Genomic DNA, 19469 nt, shown 5'->3' on the forward strand with positions numbered 1-19469 from the left:
ACTTGCTAAAGCTTTTGCGCAAAGTTTGCAAGTCGCATACGGCTTTCCTTGATGCTTGGCAAGGTGCGCTTTGAGGAGGACTCGAGTATTAAACCCTTTACTACATTGGCTACATACACAGGGAAACTGCTTTTACATACATAGGGAAACTGTTTTGTATGTTGCCGGGTGTGCATTTTCATTCCAATCTTTGTTGCTAGCACCTTGTCACAGTACTCGCACTCGAACCTCAAATGTTGAAGATCTGGTTGTTGTTCAGTCCATGTCTGTGAAGTGGTTGGTGATTGGGAATGTTAGTTAATTCATCACATGAACCCGGACTTGCAGGATCTGTCATTTCTTTCAGGAGCATTGCTGGAAAATCAAAAACAGATAATTAAGTCTCTATTTGGACATCTAAAAGTGAAACATTATTCTAATTTTACAGTTATTTAAAAAATTAAAATTAGCCTCATAAAAATTATTTATGATCAGTTAGAATATCCAGTTCTTATACATGATAAAAATATATTACATATCATCTTAGTAAAAAAAGAAGAAAAATAACAAAATTAATTTTGAAAAGACAGTAGTGCAGTATGGCAATCAAGATATAGACCTAGAGAAACATGCACTTGATATGTTTTCCATAGACTTACATGTTAATTTAGTGAAGCATAAATAATTTTCATTCAGGTGATATCACATTTGACTATGATCGAAAGTAACTTCATGAAAATTGTTTATTAATTAGTCATTGGAAATATTACATGACAACGACACGAGTCTGTGATTATATTGAAAATATATTTTGTCAAATTATATATTGAAAATATATACAGTCAGTTATTCATTTGGGTTCCCAGTTTTGGCCATGTGAAACCATACTAGTATGCTCTACCAAACCAAGAATGAGAATCGGTTGGCCGTATTTGATACGGACTACAGCGGTTCCACATGCTAATCACAAAATGACTTATATTCTTCGATGTAGCTGGCGAAATGATGTAATATTTTACAATTTCGGTTTAGGAACCTTTATCTAGTTTTTCTAATTCATAAACTATCTTAGAGCAAGACATATGAAGAATAAAAATCATTTTTACTTACCAACCGCAGGAGTCAAACTTTCATCCGCCATTTTTGAATTGGGCAGCGCATGCGCAGTCACATCGTGATGCACTTTGAGTCTTTCGGAACGCATCCTCGATTCTTTAAATTTGCAGATCGTCGTATTTTTATGCTGTTTCTATGCTTTCTATTCCGCATCGCTATGTTTGTATGCACATTTGCCTCTTAATGTGTACATTCCTATGCTTTTCCTCGCAATTCGGTTTTTTTCTTTGGCAGGCCTGACTGTACGCGAGAAATCTCGCATTCCCAGGCTAAGACACCCTCAGTCGACAGAAACTTAACACGGCCTAGTCTCCCCTTCCCTCCCCCCCTTCCCACACACACAGCATAGCTTCCAGCCTCCCGACACATGCAATGTCGGTCATCAGTGTTTTAACGGCTGGGAGCAGTAAGCGGGAGACCATCCCTAGCTTTGCTCCAAGGCGATGCTAAAGGTTAAACCCGTTGCTTCATAGAAATTCTATCCTTTACATATTTTGTGTGAGTAGTTAAGGGACGTGTGGGGAATATCCATGTTTGTGACACTGAACTTTTATACGAAATGTTGGTTGATTTCAAACAATCACAAACATATGGGATTTTTCACTAGCATCGGATATCATTATGTGTTTTATTCATGGACTACGAAAGGTATGTTAGCACTATTTTTCCACACTTCAGTAGTTTAGATTGGATGAGACAGCCATGAACCTGATGACACATGAAAACTTTTATTTTACACATGATGCATCCTCAATACGAGTAATATATGATAACACCGAGGCATACTCAAGGGACAAGGGATCATACATACTTCATACTGTGAGCCATAACATGACATATGGTTTATCTCCACGCACCAGCCAAGGTTTACTGTGTTTAACATCTAGTGTAGATGTAAAGTATATAAACATACCTTTTCGTTTGTTGAACTCGTTGAAGACACTTGTACTCTTGAGCTCAAATGGTTTCGTTGGTCGTTAAGTCACCTCAAAGTGCAGTCGGCAAGTGATGCAGGATGTTGAATCAATGGGTTTTTAGAGTTAAAATTGAAACCGGATGAAACTAGTTTGTGGTCAGTGGGCAAGTGAGTTCGATAGTTGCTCTGTGCTGATTGGTCCAAAATAAAGGTGTGATGTCATGGTGTGATGCTATGATGTGTCATCTGTTTCCCAACCGCCTCCGTGGTGTAGTGGTTAGAGCGTCCGCCCGGAGAGCGGGAGGTCGCGGGTTAGATCCCCGACCGCGTCATACCAAAAGACGTTAAAATATGATACTTTTTGGTCCCTGCCTGGCGCTCAGCATTAATGGGTACAACACGGACTGGTTGGCTCGGAGTCAGTATAATGTGTCTGAGTGGGGTATTCATGCTTCACTGCGGCATGGTATCTCAGTGGCCTAGCACTATAAAACCAGCTGAAGTCTGGGCTAGTACAAGCAGCCGCACAAACACATACACACGCAATGCACGTCGTCATATGAGCGAAATATTCTCAAGTACGACGTTAAACCCAATTTCACATCACCTCACCTCATCTGTTTCCCGAGGGGTACGCGGTCATTGATCCCAGTCAGCGTCAGTCACACCGGATCCGTTTCCCACGGGGGTACGCTGTCATTGACCCCCAGTCAGATTGAGTCACACCGGATCCGTTTCCAACGGGGGTACGCAGTCATTGACCCCCATGTCAGCGTGAGTCACACCGGATCCGTTTCCTACGGAGGTACGCGGTCATTGCCCCCTGTGAAATGAGGTCAGCCAGGTGTTCGATGACGTCATTTTCTTCTATTCCCCCCCCTGTGCACAACAGTGATTGAGAGACCTGCATTGCCATGTAGGATAAGATTAACTCATTAAGGCCGAGAGCCGCATATATGGGGCAAATTCATCAGCGGCTCACAGCGAGTGACGTGTTTATGGGGCAGGTAATTGGCAGTTTCTCACAGCGAGAGCCACATATATTCGTCAACAGAAAGCACCTCTTATTCAGCGAGAGACGCACATGTGTGTTGTACTTTTACAAATCGCACTGTACCTATTATTTCAACCAATTTAGTAGTACTGAGCAAATATTAGCTTTTCTTGCGAGAGATGCTACCTTTAGTGTCAATCAGAAGAAGTATTTAAAGTGTTTTGATAACAATTGCTAATCATTATCATAGGCTTGTAGAGCGTTTGGCAAATGAACACATGTCGGTGAGAAAGGAGATTATGATGTTTTTACAGAGGTAAGTGTCTGGTATTCTTCATACTAAAATACTTTGTATGCACACTGATTGAATAAGATGTAATGGTTTAGAGGTAACTAAAGATTATATTTTCTTCAACTTCCTTATAAATAGGAAACAATATGCAAAATTTCAAGGACATGCAAAGTATTTTTTCATGTTTCATATAATAAAACATAGTGTATAAAAACAAATTATTATACATCCAAGCTCGAATAGATTAGACATAATTTAACTTACTAATTTGAAGCTGACTGAATTGTAACTAGTTATTTTTCATAATCTAAAGTTGGTAATGTTACCTAATCGAATATCGCGTCTTTGCATCGAATATATATACATGTCAGTTTTATTACAACAATGAATTTTTTTACTACGTTTGTTACAAAACACAGTAAGTTGGTAATTCAAAAAATTCTCGCACATAGACAGCAGTAATATCATAAGTTATTACATGTAAACCATTCAAAGGTATTTCAAGCATTTTTGTTCAAGCTGTTGAAAGTTTCATGTTGATTTGAATTGTAAGTTTTTACTAAGCAATTTACATGAGCATTGTGTAAAACATTTGTATTTGATCTCTGTAGTTATCAAATCTGGTGTAGTTATCACGTGTATCAATGAACTCAGTCTCGATTCATCCATCGTCAATAAAAGCTGGATAGTATAGAATGCATATGTAGTTACGTCCTTGTTGAAAGGTTTGTCCCGTGACAAGTGTAAAATAAACAGATGCGCTGTTATATCATTGGACATCTTGCTTTATGGAGTCACGCCCCTCTTATTATGTTTATGCATGCATGCACATCTGTAATCTTATGAACCTCGTTTGCATTATGTATAAATATAGGCACGCCCTCCTTCATAAATACTTGGAGGTGGGGTTCAACTGCAAGTATATACACTATAATAATTCAGTATAGTGTCATTTCGTGAATTCTGTAATACGTGTACTTTAGTTTGGATATTCATTCATATCAAGGTGAAGATTATATTTACATGTACAGGAAACCATTATGGTTTATGTACAAGTTGTGTGCGTAAAATCTACAGGAAAATAAATACTATCTCTACTCAATGGTTGGATTTCAATCGCTTTGTTTTTCTTATCGAAAAACACTAAAATGAGTACAAATAAACTCGCCAAAGTGCCTATCTACTCCTATTTGTGTTATGTATATATTTCATACATCTCAGGTATCTCATGATACGATTGGTCACAGATAACATATGACCAGCCACTATATTGAACAGTTGAGATACCGAGCGTTCTATTCGCGAAATTTGATGACGCCCTATTACGTGACTCTTGTTTTTTATTTCTATGCAAGGAATATGTAGTATACACTTTTTATATGTATGTTTGTATGTATGGTACGTATGTTTTCTGCATTAAATCTAGATTAAACAAAGTGCCAAGCTATGAATGTGCACTATGTTAGTCACAGACTAGCGTAATAGTACTTTCATTAAAATAATTCGTATACACTAGAAATGTATCGGCAAAAACGCTATTTTCGTCGAAGATGATAAAGTATGTAAATAAATTCTTCTTTACAGTATGTCATTGTCATAGATGTTTTGTAAAATTAAACCTCACACAATGATATGAGAGGGAGAATTTGTTTATGTGTGTTTCATCTCTTACATACAAAGAATACATGCAAATGGTGATAAAATATAATGTACAAGCCGCCAAAGGTCTACAAGAAAAGCTTGCAATAAAATTACATAAAACTTTGCAATACACGATATGTATTCACACCTGCTTTTTTTCCAACATATATCTTTACGACACAATTAAACAATCAGGACTTGTTTGTACGACTAGACAGTTTCCTGTCATCCCCGAAACCTGCCAGGGAAATCAGGTGTTATTAGCACTAATTAGTCTCTGCATAGCGAATGGGTAATCAGCAAGGTTGTATCCCATTACCCCTACATCCCAGTACCCCTACAATTAGTTAAAACAACACACGGCATTTACCTGTCTGGCATAATGAACTTACCCATAGGAGCGATTAAAGTGTTGTGTATACAACTTAGAAAGGATTAAGGTGTTCTTGGTTAGAGAAAGTTTGTTAAGATGAAATGTAGTAAATGTTGAAATTGACACTGAGATGAGACAAGTAATTTGAGATGACTTAGCATAGTATCTAAATGTTGGAAACAAACTAACATGTCATCAACATGGCTGGTCTTCGCAATGTTGAGTTTGTTATGTCACGAAGAGGTAGCACCCAAGTCCTATTTGAGGGTTATCTACACACTAAGAATGTCGAGAGACAGTCTTGTGTACACTGGAAGTGTGTCCAGTCAACTTGCAGAGGCAGAGTCACAACAGTCGGAAATGTTTTGAGGAATGCGACGGAGCATAATTCACCCGCTAGAGGATAGCCAGAAGGTCCGGTTTGTCAGCACCCTGAGGAAGAGAGCGAGGGAGGAGTCAACATCGATGCACACTCTACAACAACGAGATTACGAACTTGAGCTTTGACTTTGAGCTGGCGGCAATTCATGCTATACAGAGAGAGAGAGAGTTTCCGACTGCTGAAGTGAAGGGTTGCTTCTTGAACTACTGTCAGGCCATTTGGAGGAAGGTCCAGGATCTGGGACTTGCTGTTGCTTACAGAGAGGATCTGGAAATATCCACCGATTTGTGGAGGTGATCAGGAAAGTTGAAACGCTGAGAGAGCGAAAATTGCCCAGATAGTCTTTGGAGCAGCACAGAGAAGCAGAAAGAGAGTGGACAGGGGAGATGGAGCATCGTTTGTGTCGCCTCAAGGAGCGGCTCAATCTTAGGCTGGAAACAACAATGCAGTTCCTTGACGCTGTCGGCCATCTCCTCAAATTGGGATAGAGACTTGTTTAAAAGACATAAATTAACATTAAAAAGTTAACATGACCTGCTGCTCATATTCATGTCACGACCAGGAAGATAAATGTGTGTTATATTCATTTATTTGTGTAATGAAATCCATAAATTAAAACATTAAATATTGTGTTCATGTGTTTGGGCTAGTCCATTGCCCAGGGTGTCGTCTCAGGACGCCGACCTTTCGATTTTCCACTAGTCTCAGGACGCCGACCTGCGGTTTCCTTTGAAGGTTAGGTTCTGATTAGGCCTCATTAGCGTTGCGGATAATCTACTCTAGATGTTTTGATAAGGTGAACTCGTCGCACATATCACTTCCAATTGATTGAAAAGTTTACAATAACACTTAGCAGAGTGCCAATATTGAACACTGTTCATATCTTTGGTATAAATATCTATGGAATGGCCAAAGGATTCACATTCGATTTCGAAATGGCAAATGCACAGCTAGATCAGAGATTCATCCCTACAGCTCGCGGCAGTCGTTACTTGGTTGTTGGCGGGTTCATGTACAGAGTCAGCAAGAGAAAACGAGACTGGATATCTTGGATATGTACTGCAAAAGACTGATGAAGACCGCTGCCGACAACTCGGAGACTACATGACCAACTTCTGGGTGGAGGGAGATCTGCACATGACGCAATGGAACCACCACAACACAGATGGGCCAAGAACAAACAACCACCTAGAAGGGTGGCATTCACGCCTGAAGAAATACGTCGGCAAGGCTCATCCAAACATTTTCGAGATTGTGTCGTTGCTGTCACGAGAACAGACCAACACCGAAAACAAGTTGGTCCAGTATGCGGCTGGCCAGAAGCGTCCGTCCAAGAAGAGGAAATACAGGGATTTGGAGCGACGACTGGATGACATTTGTCCCCAGCTTGAACAAGGAACACTGTCCGTGAGGCAGTTTGCTGATTCTGCATCCCACCTATTGCATTTAGGTTAAAATCTGTGAAAAAATGTATGCTATAGGAATTTACGATGTACATGTATTTATTAAAAATGCTAAAATCTGTCAACTGATAAAAATCTGTCATCTGTTGTCATCTTCTCATTAGGTGCGCTCTCATCCGCATAATCCGGATTATCCTCCTCTAACAACTCTTTGATCCTGCATTGTCCTCGTAATCCATTATTAATTGGCAAAATGAAACTAGTCTCAGGACGTCGACCTTTATATTTCACTCAACCGTAAAGTTTGGTCGAAAGGTCGGCGTTATGAGGCCACATTGACATGATGATTTTTACATAACTTGTATGGTTGCCTACTTCAGGTGGGAGTAAATCATGAAGAAAAACCTGTGCCAGACCTTTTTGAATTTTATAAAATAATGTTAATTTGCAGTTTGGCTGGTTCTGTTTCGACTTGTAACACTGGTCTCGCCTGTCCTTGTGAGACGTTTTTAACGGAAAGTATGTATACAAAAAATCGGAATATAAGGATGAGGAAAGTATTTATGTATTCAATAGTATTCGACTGATAACGCATCCACGCAGACTAATTTATACATCGTCAAAACAGGAAGTGGCAACTATTTTTTACAGAATCTATCCCTCAGTACACAATGTATGCAGTACACTATTCACCCTAAGTACTACTTCACGTGTTTATATTTTCCTTTTTTTAACAAATACATGGTTCCCCGTTCCGCGTAGCGGCGGGGGACAAAAACGGGCTACAGATCACCAGCAACTGAAGGTTGATCACCATGCTAGGAACCATGGGGACTTACAGTACCTGTGCTACCTGCATGGACCCTAGCTGGATTTACACCATCCCTTCTGCCGCTGGCGATTGTAGGAAAGTTAACCCATAATTTAAAATCTCATAAATGATACGTTTAAAGATCTGGTAAGTATAAATGTACTTTGAAAGTGTTGGGACTTACGTACCCTCTCAGGAGGACAAAAATTTTAAAATACTTTAACCCCCTTTGAGGGTACAGCCACTAACTTTCTAAGTTACTAATTATCCCCCGCCGCGCGTTTAGCGCGAAGCGGGGGATATAATATTAGGCTCCGTCCGTACGTACGAATTGGAATATATCCTTAGAACCGTTCACTAGATTCTTTTCATATTTGGTACCTAGTTTCATCACAGTATAAGAAAGGTCCAACTCAGGTTTTGTAACCTTGACCTTCATTTCAAAGTCACAAGGGAACATTTTACCTGCATGTTAAGCTATATCAAGAACCGTTCACTGGATTTTCTTCGTATTCAATACCAAGCTTTATCTAGGGAAGTCGCAGGGCCCAGTCGATTTTGGAGACCTTCACCTAATTTTCAAGGTCATGGCGACACTATGAAGATTTCAGCATGTAAATCTGCATGTTAAGCTATATCAAGAACCGTTCACTGGATTTTCTTCATATTTAACACCACGTTTTATCCAGGGAAGGCGCAGGGCCCAGTCAATTTTGGTGACCTTCACTTAATTGTCAAGGTCACAGAGACACTTTGAAGATTTCAGCATATTAACCTACATGTTATGCTTGTCAGCGAGATACTTCAAGAACCATTGAGTGGAGTTTCTTCATATTTAACACCACGTTTTATCGAGGGAAGTCGCAGGGCCCAGTCGATTTTGGTGACCTTCACTTTATTTTCAAGGTCACAGAGACACTTTGAAGATTTCAGCATGTTAAATTGCATGTTAAGATAGTCAGCAAGATATCGCAAAAAATATTCACTGGATGTTCTTCATATTTGACACCAAGCTTCATCGAGGGAAGGCCCAGGGCCCAGGCAATTTTGGTGACCTTCATATAATTGTTAGGGTCACGACGACACTTTGAAGATTTCAGCATGTTAACCTGAATTGTCAGCAAGATATTTTAAGAACGGTTCACTGGATTTTCTTTACAGACTTTTAAGACTTCTTTTGAATGTTTTCCAATAAGCAATTTCTTTAGAACTAGTTTTGCATATTTCATGCACTATGACATTCATGTCAAGGTCAAAGTCAGTCTTGAAAATATGTGTGTGTTTGAACAACTAAAGAGCCAGATATCAAGAGAGGTTGATTAGTCATGTTTTTGTTGACATTTAACTTCATCTTAAACTTTCATTACTTTATAAGTTTGATTTGATAATTTGCGGCGGGGGATTGTGTCACCTTAGTGACAATGCTTGTTCAAACTTCCAATAATTAAAAAATATCTATCTACGATACATAACTATCAAAATTTGTCAGTAAGTTTTATTTCCTTTAAAAATTCAATAATTAAAGATAATTAGCATTACTAAAAAAGTCCTTCAATGTTTTGACATTGAAGTACTTATCCCTTGTGATGGAGAAATCAATACAGTCAAGCAGGACATGCTTGACCGTGACTCTCTCATCACAAGGGATACAAAACAGAGGATCCTCACGAAAAATCAATACAGCCAAGCAGGACATGCTTGACCGTGATTCTCTCACCACAAGGGATACAAAACAGAGGATCCTCACGAAAAATCAATACAGCCAAGCAGGACATGCTTGACCGTGATTCTCTCATCACAAGGGATACAAAACAGAGGATCCTCACGAAAAATCAATACAGTCAAGCAGGACATGCTTGACCGTGATTCTCTCATCACAAGGGATACAAAACAGAGGATCCTCACCTTTCAACAGGTATTCATTAGTATATCGAGAATGGCCAATACGGCATCGCCTTAAAATGACCTCCTCAAGTCTGGACTGACAACCCAAGTAGGTGTAACCAATACCAAGTAGGTGTTTTATAGCATATAATTTATTTATAACTACTTGGGTGTCCCACCTCTTCTGCATCAGATCACGGATATAAGATCTAATGGTAGCTTTGTAATCAGAGTATGGAACAATAAGTGGTGTCAAAGATTTGTTGAAAGCTGCCTTAGCAGCAAGATCGGCCATTGTGTTACTAGAAATGCCAACATGGCTGAGTAACTTAACCAACAGAGTATGATGTCGCATTGGCCAGCAGCAACATCACTTTAAAATTCAATAATTTCTATTAAAAGTGGATGTTTACAAGATAACTTTTTAACAGCCTGAAGGCAAGAAAGAGAGTCTGAATAAATTATATATTGTTAAGATTTAGGGTGTCTGTAAAATAATAAAATTTCGGCTGTAAAATAGAGCTGTTTTCCGGTATTCTAGAAGATAAGGTTCTGGATCCAATGACAGTGGCACAAGCAACTGCATCATCATCCTGGACCCATCAGTAAATAAGGATTTGTATGTAATATATTTATTTTTTAATTGATATGGCAGGCGAGTATTCAACCACTGCTGAGATAACGAGGACGTCTATTATGGTGTCCTTTCATATGACATCACTCTGACAATTCAGCGGAATACTAAACCAGAGAGTACTCAGGCTCTAGCTATTATAAAAAGATGGAACACCTTTCGTGGTTAAATATCTAACATGCTTTAACGAAAATAAGAAAGATGATTGGACTTAGTTACATTAACAAGGCACTCGCTATTTTTCATTGCTGTTTGAAAAGAAAGTGCAAATTCTAACTAACAGTGGATAATTATTGTCCGATGAAGCACAACCTTACTCCTGGCATGAGGGAGGCCAGCAAAACATCTTGACCAGATCGTCAATGGATATTTGTTGACCGATGAAGCACAACTTTACTTCTGCTACACAAAGTCGGCTGGGAAAGGAAAGTATTTACAGTTTTGTTGTCGCTATAATTTGACATGATTTACATATGTGTAGCAGTGAAGGGAGAGGGCTGCATATATAGAAACACGTTTAAAAACGTGTTTTTGCAACACAAAGGGCAACAGTTTTGATATCTCGGTATAATTGTCTTTCGTAGTGAGGACGCTCTACTTACCTATCTGCCAATATGTGATTAATTACGTTGAAGGGCAGAAGGCACAACCCAGTTGTCAAACAACGCTGGTTTAAAATCTGGAAAAGAAGGTGGTTAGGTCGGCTCCCTCGGTGGGATATACCTTGTGGTAGGTTTACTACAAATCTGGTCCCGACAGAATCATCAGCTGTACATATGTATGTATGTATGATGTCGCCCTTGACAACAGAAATATGCCTATATCTCCAAGCAGCGGATATGCAGCTTGGATTATATCAAAAAAGCCTTACCATACGCAAACTAATCGATTGATGTAAATTTCATGAATGTAATATGAATATGAATGCCCGCAGGCGCATACGAACTGCTCATATAAAGCTCGTTTGCATACAAGCATATAACACCTACATATATATAGTTACTAGCATCACAAAGCCACATATAATATTGTTTCTTACATCGGCATTTAGGAACTCTCACTACTAGCACACTGAGTTATTGGGTGCACTGTCGTCAAATACCAACTGATACCAAGCGAGTTAAAAACATCGAAGTAAACAAAAGTAAAAGTAGAAAATCAACCAATCGAATTCCGGTTTGGAATTCCAGTTTGGACTCTGATGGGACATGGCTGGTCGAAGGGTTAGGTATCTGTGATGGTGATAGCATTTGCTGATATCACGAATGCATGAGTCAGCTTTAGTTGAATGTGTCCTGCCCGATCGGTGGCACTCGTCAATGCAAGTGCTTGTGAAAAAGAAATAGAACGGGAACATATGGCACAAAACAAAATAGTAAAATACATCGGACATCATGTTTGTCACTTACGCGTCTAGTTTGGAAATGTACATCACAAAACATGTGATAGGTATGTTGAGACCTTGAATGTTGTAACTTTGATTTGACAACTACATAAGAGTCATATGACGTTGGGAAACGTAAACACCAAAGGCTGTCAATTCTAATCACTGAACCTTTCTTACCAGACTTGACCGAGATTGTTTGGACCCAAAATACATAGAACAAGTGTGTGCCACAAAAGAAGAATGAAATATAACACATTTACTAGTTTTTATCTTTTGGCCACATGATCTTTTTGGTCATGGTTACTTCTTAAAATCTTCTCCTAACTAGTATTAAGATATTTCAGGAGTGAGTGAGTTAACATTTTAAGTCGCATTGGAAGTATTTTCGCTATATCGTGACTACATCAAGTTATATATTAATAATTAAAGGTAAATTATAACATTCTGTCAACGAAGGGCATTAAAAAAAATAGATTATCACAGATATAAATTTGAAACTAGTAATTTAATCTAAAACATTGTAACTATTGAGGACAACACAACATAAAAATAGGCTATAGATTCCCAACATATGAAGGGAGATCACATACGAGGGACCACGGGGACTTACAGTACATTTGCTTCCTGCATGGACCCTAGCTGGGTTTACACAATCCTTTCAGATGTTAGCAATTTAGACAATCTAGCCATAAATTAAAATAACATGTAACTTTCGGTTAAAAATAGTACTAAGCTTAAATTGACTATACTTGTTTTAAGACTTGCGTACCCTCTCAGGAGGAAAATAATTTCACAGTACTGGAACCCCTTAGAGGACACAGCCATTAACAATATCAGTTGTAAGTTTAAACTACTAATCATAAAACATGTATCTATTTACACAACTGTAATCAAATTTTATCTAACAACTCTATTTCTTTTCAAAAGTCAATGATTAAAAGATAATGAACATTTAGTGAAAAGGTCCTTAACTGTTTTGACATTGAAATATTATTCCTTGTGCTGGAAAAATCAATACAGCCAAAGACATTTCAGGAATATAGTAGATTTGAATGTATAGAAGCAGACGATCACATCCACTGTCAGTATCCGTGTGTATTAGGGTTGGGACGGGTCCAAAACTTCTACCCAGCCCCTATTACCCTACCCTACCCTGAAACCCGTTATGTTAATTCCTGACATCAAATTTATAAGAAATGGCAATATATTCTACAGCTCGGAGGCTAAACATTTCGAGTTTTTCAATATCTAAACCATGTTTTATATTCAAAACAGGTGACTAAATTATGTCTAAATCTTCAAAGACAATGCAACCTTTTAATCATGAATGAATAACATATTACATTGTTTAATCTATTAGCCACATTGCACACCAGTTCATGAGATATCGCGTTAACAAGAATCAGGACGTACGTACGGACGTACGGACGCTGCTGAAGACATGGTCCCCTGTTCCGCGTTGCGGCGGGGGACAATGCTGTGTGTACTAGGTGGATATCACCTTTCATTACTTGATGATACTCCACAAATTCTGTCGTTTCCGATAGTTTTATACCCACATCGAATAATGATGCGATTTAGTCCTTGACAGCGGGGTCAGCCGGGTAGCCTCTTCGGCGGTAATAGCGCTCCCTCTTCACGCCGAATACCTGATTTCGATTCCCACATGGTACAGTGTATAGTGCCCATTTCTGGTGTCTCCCGCAGGGAGTGCTGGTATATTGCTAAAAGCTGTGTAAGACTCTCACTCTCTCTGTCGATTGGCTATGATTCCAAGTTGTTACCACAAGACCTGGCAGTCTCTCACTACTATGCGATTTTCTAAATACATATTGCCGGATATATTATGTGTATGTTTTGTGCTCATGCGTGCTTATATCCGGTTGCATGGGTGTATCAAAACAGGTTGTGATCAGTTTAAACACCTACGCAAATACGCACACACGTACGCACACAATCATACAAATAACACGTTTGTACCAAACTCTTTGCACTTTCCAGTTCCGTTTAGTGAAATTATTGACATTGTAACGAGCTCGAACTAGTAACCTATCGACATCCTTGTGCAGTAAGTTTGTGGCGCGTGGTCCTGTGCTCAAAGCTCAGGTCACAAATCGGTGAAGTTAAGCAGCGTCGAGCTCGGAGAGTCCTTGGATGGGTGACCGTGTTTGGCAGCTTGACTCCTGAGAGTTTCTAGGACTTGAGTCCTGCCCCACAACGAAGCACATGTGACACATGTGGTCTCACCTTAGGTAAGTGAGTTTGTTCAAAATTGTCTCTGTTCACCCAGCAGGAAAATGGGTACCCGGCGGAAAAAAGTCATATGACTATAATAATATGACTATATAATAATGTGCTGTGCCTTGATTGTTAGCGCTATGAGCATACCTAGTGTGGAGTTTGGCGCGATATAAATGGACACATTATTATTATTATTATTAAGTTTCAAAAACAAGGTTTTGGAGAGGTAGGGTGGAGACAAAACATATGAATAGTATGCCTATAACTTTTTTCCATTATTAATAATTTTAAATCTTCTTTGTCAAGAGTCCACATTATGCGAGTCATCCTTGGTATCCTTGGACAAGGTTATTAACTCCTTTGTTGACTGTGTTGAGAAATGCCATATTAAGAACCCCATTAATTAACAGCACTATCACAGGTTATGCCGTGAATAGGACAAAAGAGAAGGTTGTGTGTTGCCCTGGATGACGACAGTTATCAATCCACCATCAGAACTTAAATCGCACATGAAAATCCTTCACAATGTAACACCTGCGTCAGTCATTATCTTGTATGTGAGTGAGTGAGTTAATAGTGGGTGAGTCAATATTTTTAGTCACATCGGCAATATTTCAGCCATATCATGACTAAATCAAATTATAGATTTAGTGTAATTGAGAGTAAATATTAAAATCCTGTCAACGAAGGGCAGTAAAACAACTAGATTATCACAAATATACATTTAAAACTAGTAAATAAATCTAAAACACTTTAGCTACAGAGTACAATACAATATAAAAGGCTATATATTGCCAACAACAGAATAGACAGAAAATGTGAAACGTCTGATCGCCAAAATGGGACTCGACATCATTACAATGAGTGTAATCCGTGAAGATCCGGGTTAGAATTGATCTTTAGCAACCCATGCTTGTCGTAAGAGTCGTAAGACTAACGGGATCGGGTGGCCAGGCTCGCTGACTTGGTCAAATCATGTCATCGTACCCCCAAGTGCGTAGATCGATACTCATGCTGTTGATTGTCTTGTGCAGCCTCGATTATTTACGGACCACAGCCATGTAGTTAGAATATTGCAGAGTGCGGCGTAAAACCCAACTCACTCACTCTAACGAGTGTGTTCTAACTGTTCTAACATGGTCGTTATCTTAGCGTAGTATGTGACTTTATCAGTCACCTGCTGCCGAAACTAGTCACGTGCTTGAGTGAGTGAGTGAGTGAGTTAAAATTTAAAGTCACATCGGCAATATTTCAGTCATATCGTGACTAAAACTAGTTCTAAATTCATAATACATTATATATAATATTTGGAACCCTGTCAACGAAGGACAAGAAACTTACTAGATGATCACAAAATCAGTTAAAACTAGCTAGAATATATCTTTAAACGTAGAAAACTATTTTTGGACAATACAATGTAAAAATGGGCTATAGATCGCCAACAACTGAAGGTAGATTACCATACTAGGGGCACCACGTGCTTGATGTATCGTACCAACAGCTTTTTGTCTCTGTTGATCCATGCATATTGTTTGTCACTGCCCTACCGCCTGGATGTTATTTAGCAATGCGCTTTTCCTTTTGTATCGATACATGTTGGCATGCTGAAAGTGCAGCGAACTTCCATAGATCTTGGTACCACATGCATTGCTTTATTTGTTTGGGTTGTGTTTAAGCAATGTATTATCAACAATTTTGGAAACAAACACTATTTGGAGTCAAAGACTTAATTTAATTATACGTTTGAATGTTCATTTGAGGTTATGAACCGGACATCCGATATCCACTTTCGTTTGATTTATTCGAAGAGCAATTTCTATCAGTCAAGAGCAATGGGTCTTTTTTACTTTGTGTATCTAACCTAGGCTTAATGTTGGAGCTGGAACACTGTTGCTGTTAATTCATATAATTTCAATGAATTCACTGCTTTTACCACTACTGTTGTATTCTATATGTCTAATATTTTGTATAAATTTGTATCAATTTTGAAACCTAGTTGTTTTTTATGCCTTTTCTATGTTCTGTGTTGGGTTTCAAACTGAATTGTTGGGCGTTTAGAAATCTTGGTTCAATTATTGTTTCAACGTTTCAACTAATACAGGAAATCAAACACACTCGAACAAATGAGTGATTTCATATCGATGTTTTTTCATATATTTGATGTATTTCTGATAACTGTGAAGGGATTATTAGTGAAAGGTTGCATTTAAGTGTGTATTAAAATGTTGGAGTACTGCGTCTGAGTACAATAAAGACCAGATTGAAACACAATGTTAGGCCTTATTGTTTGAACAGCAAAACGAGGATAGTCTTGTTAGTTGGTTGTTATCTTGTCGATTCATCCTGTAATCTTGCTGGCTTCTGGAATTTGCAGGACGCCATTCATCATCAGGCCGCAAGGCAAGACGTACACTCTGTCAATGAAAGCAATTTAAATTTTACAAAGGTTCCATCAGCACGCACTTCAAGGTATGTGCCGAACAATACACTCTACAATAATACCCTCTAAATTCTATTTTCCTCGAACCAAATCAAAGACCTTCAAATTCAAACGTGAAAAGCATTGTACATAGTGAATAACATCATCTGAAATGTCACCCGAATTCTTAAAAACGGAAGAAACACAATGCATTACCTTCTTCAGGGAATTGGTCGCCATGTGCTTCCTGACAGTCATGACCATGTAGACAGGTATCGGTAGAAGGGGCAGCACTGCAATAATCCATCCGATTGCAGGGGCGTAGCTGGGAAACTTGTACTTGCCGTAGGTTGGTGGCTGGTAGCGGAGAAGTGTAAAGATGAAGGTGATCTAGATATGAAACAAACATATCGTAAGTTGACTTTGCTAAGTGAGTGAGTGAGTGAGTTAATATTGATCGTCACATCGACAATATTTCAGCCATATCGTGACGGGAACAATTAATAATTATATTAAAGATGAACAAAGTTAGAAATTAAAAGCCTGTTGACGAAGAACAGTAAAACTACCAGTGTATCGCAGATATCCATTTAAATCTTGTAACCAAATCTAAAATATTTCAACTATAAATGACAATACAATATAAAAACAGGCTATAGACTGCCAACGACTGAAGGTAGATCACCATACTAGGGACCATGGGGACTTACAGAACATTTACTTCCTGCATGGACCCAAGCTGGATTTACACCATCCCTTCAGCCGTTCGCGGTTTAGACACATTTAGCCATATATATTACAAGCACACATATTCTACGATTAGAAAGGTTGGATTGATTTAAATTGACTTTGAATGTTTTGGGACTTACGTACCCTCTCAGGAGGACAATCATTTTACAATACTTCAACCCCTTTGAGGGTACAGCCACTAACAAACTCAGTTACTAATCTAAACTACCAATAATAAAATACTCATCTATTTACACACCATTCCTCCAAATTTATCGAATAATTCTTATTTCTTTTAAAAATTCGATGATTAAATGAAAACTAACACTACTAAAAGATCTTTCACAGTTTTTACGTTGAAATACTTATCCCTTGTGATGGGAAATGCTTGACCGTGATTCTCTCATCACAAGGGATGCAAAACGGAGGATCCTCACCTTTTAACAGGCATTCATGTGTGTATCGAAAATGGCCAATACGGCATCGTCTTAAAATGACTTCTTCAAGTCTGGACTGACAACCGAAGTAGGTGTAACCAATATAGGGTTTTACATCATGTCATTTATTTATACCTGCTTGAGTGTCCCACTTCTTTTGCATTAGATCACGGATATACGATCTAATAACGGCTTTACAATCAGTATATGGAATAAGAAGTGGTCTCACAGATTTGTTGAGTGCTGTCTTTGCAGCAAGATCGGCCATTGTGTTCCCAGAAATACCAACATGGCTGGGTAACCAAGGGAAGACGATGTCGTATTGACCTGACTTTGTTAAGGGTGACGTGTAGAGTATGTATGGTGCTGATATATTCCAGGCAAGTTGTTTAATGCGTTTCTTGTAGCTATAACTCGTAATGTCGCAATGTAACAGTGACGTTTAAAGACATATTTCACCATCTTTTAACCGTCTTAGTGCTTGGCATGAGTTGCTCCTGGTTTTATTGTAGGGTTACTTTGATTGTTGAGAATATTTATGGCGCACAAATATTTCAGGAAACTTCCGTGTTGGTGGGGTAACCTTCTGGTTAAAGCTTCCGCTCCTCACGCTGAAGAACCTGGTTCGATTCCCCACATGAGTACAATGTGTGAAGCCCACTTTTGGTGTCCTCTGCCATGATATTGCTGGAATATTGCTAAAGGCCGCGTAAAACCATAATCACTCACTCAGGAAACTTCTATTATGTTCTCGATTGAAATGGAAGAGCGTAACAACATCTGAACGTTGTGATGTTCGGCGATGATACTGAATACACTTTGCTTTAGACGAACGCCTGGTGTCATCACTGATCCATCTGTATGATTCATATGGTTTTCGTACATATTTTGCCCTTTAGACCAAATGGAATCAGTTTCTGATGATAGTAAAAAACAGGTTATTATTTCGCAATAGGTTATCTGTGTCATGTCGTCAGTTCGGGGAATGATGTGTAGATTTTCCTTTGGTACATCACACTGAAGACATTCCAATATATGACAATTTGAAGGTAATAATATCATGTTTAGTATCGTGTACCAGAGAAAATGTAATGTCGCTATTAACCATGACTCTATGATTGTACTCACTATTAGGATTGTCGGTGTTACCAGAGCCCAGAGAATCTTTACAATCATCGGTAGTGGCTTGCCAATCATCATCTCGACGTCTTGACTGATCCGTTTCAGTCCTGAGAGAAATATAATGTATGTTCACAAGTTATGCATGGCTCTGCAACCACTCCTACTGTTTTCCAAAATTGGCTTTTATATTTGTTATTCAACGCCACACTAAGCAGTTTTCTAGCTATAGTATGACCAGAAATTATTGAGAATTTTAGGAATATGTTTAATTGGATTTCTAGTATAAACAACTTTGACCAGCTATCAAGTGCTTGGTTTCATTCAAGAGAGACAACTCCGTTAATCCTTTTTCATTAGTTTGTGAAGAGTTATCCCCCTTTGTTTACTTGGTAGCGGACGACATTTTCAGTGATCCTCTGTATGGATGATTTAGAGAAGAGGAAGTTGATTTTAGAGTATTATAACAAGGACATCAGATCAGCTAAAGTGATTTCAAGTAGAACAGGCATCCCTTTGTCCACTGTTTATCGTGTTATGAAAAATATTGCAAATGGATATGGCATTGAGCACCAGGGAGGCGCAGGTAGGCCCAGAAAATTGACTGTCGGTGACAGGAGGCGTCTTGGTATTCTTGTTTCTAAAAACAAACGAAGGAGTTTAGAAAACTTAAGGCTGGATAGATTGATAGAGGAACTGTGGCTGTCTGTAA

At 38.7% G+C, this 19469-nt stretch overlaps 1 long non-coding RNA gene across 1 annotated transcript; it reads right to left on the bottom strand.

The window, feature by feature from the left end:
* Window positions 1–16285: 16285 nt before the first annotated feature.
* LOC124256989 lies at window positions 16286–18811 on the bottom strand. The gene is made up of 3 exons (XR_006893155.1): window positions 18767–18811; window positions 16689–16862; window positions 16286–16467 (listed from the first exon to the last, which is right to left on the bottom strand). It is a non-coding gene; the product is annotated as an uncharacterized LOC124256989 (long non-coding RNA).
* Between the last annotated feature and the right edge of the window lie 658 nt (window positions 18812–19469).

The sequence above is a fragment of the Haliotis rubra genome, unplaced genomic scaffold, assembly GCF_003918875.1.
Source record: "Haliotis rubra isolate DU_JTF1 unplaced genomic scaffold, ASM391887v1 Scf1168, whole genome shotgun sequence".
NCBI classification, from domain to species: Eukaryota; Metazoa; Mollusca; class Gastropoda; order Lepetellida; family Haliotidae; genus Haliotis; species Haliotis rubra.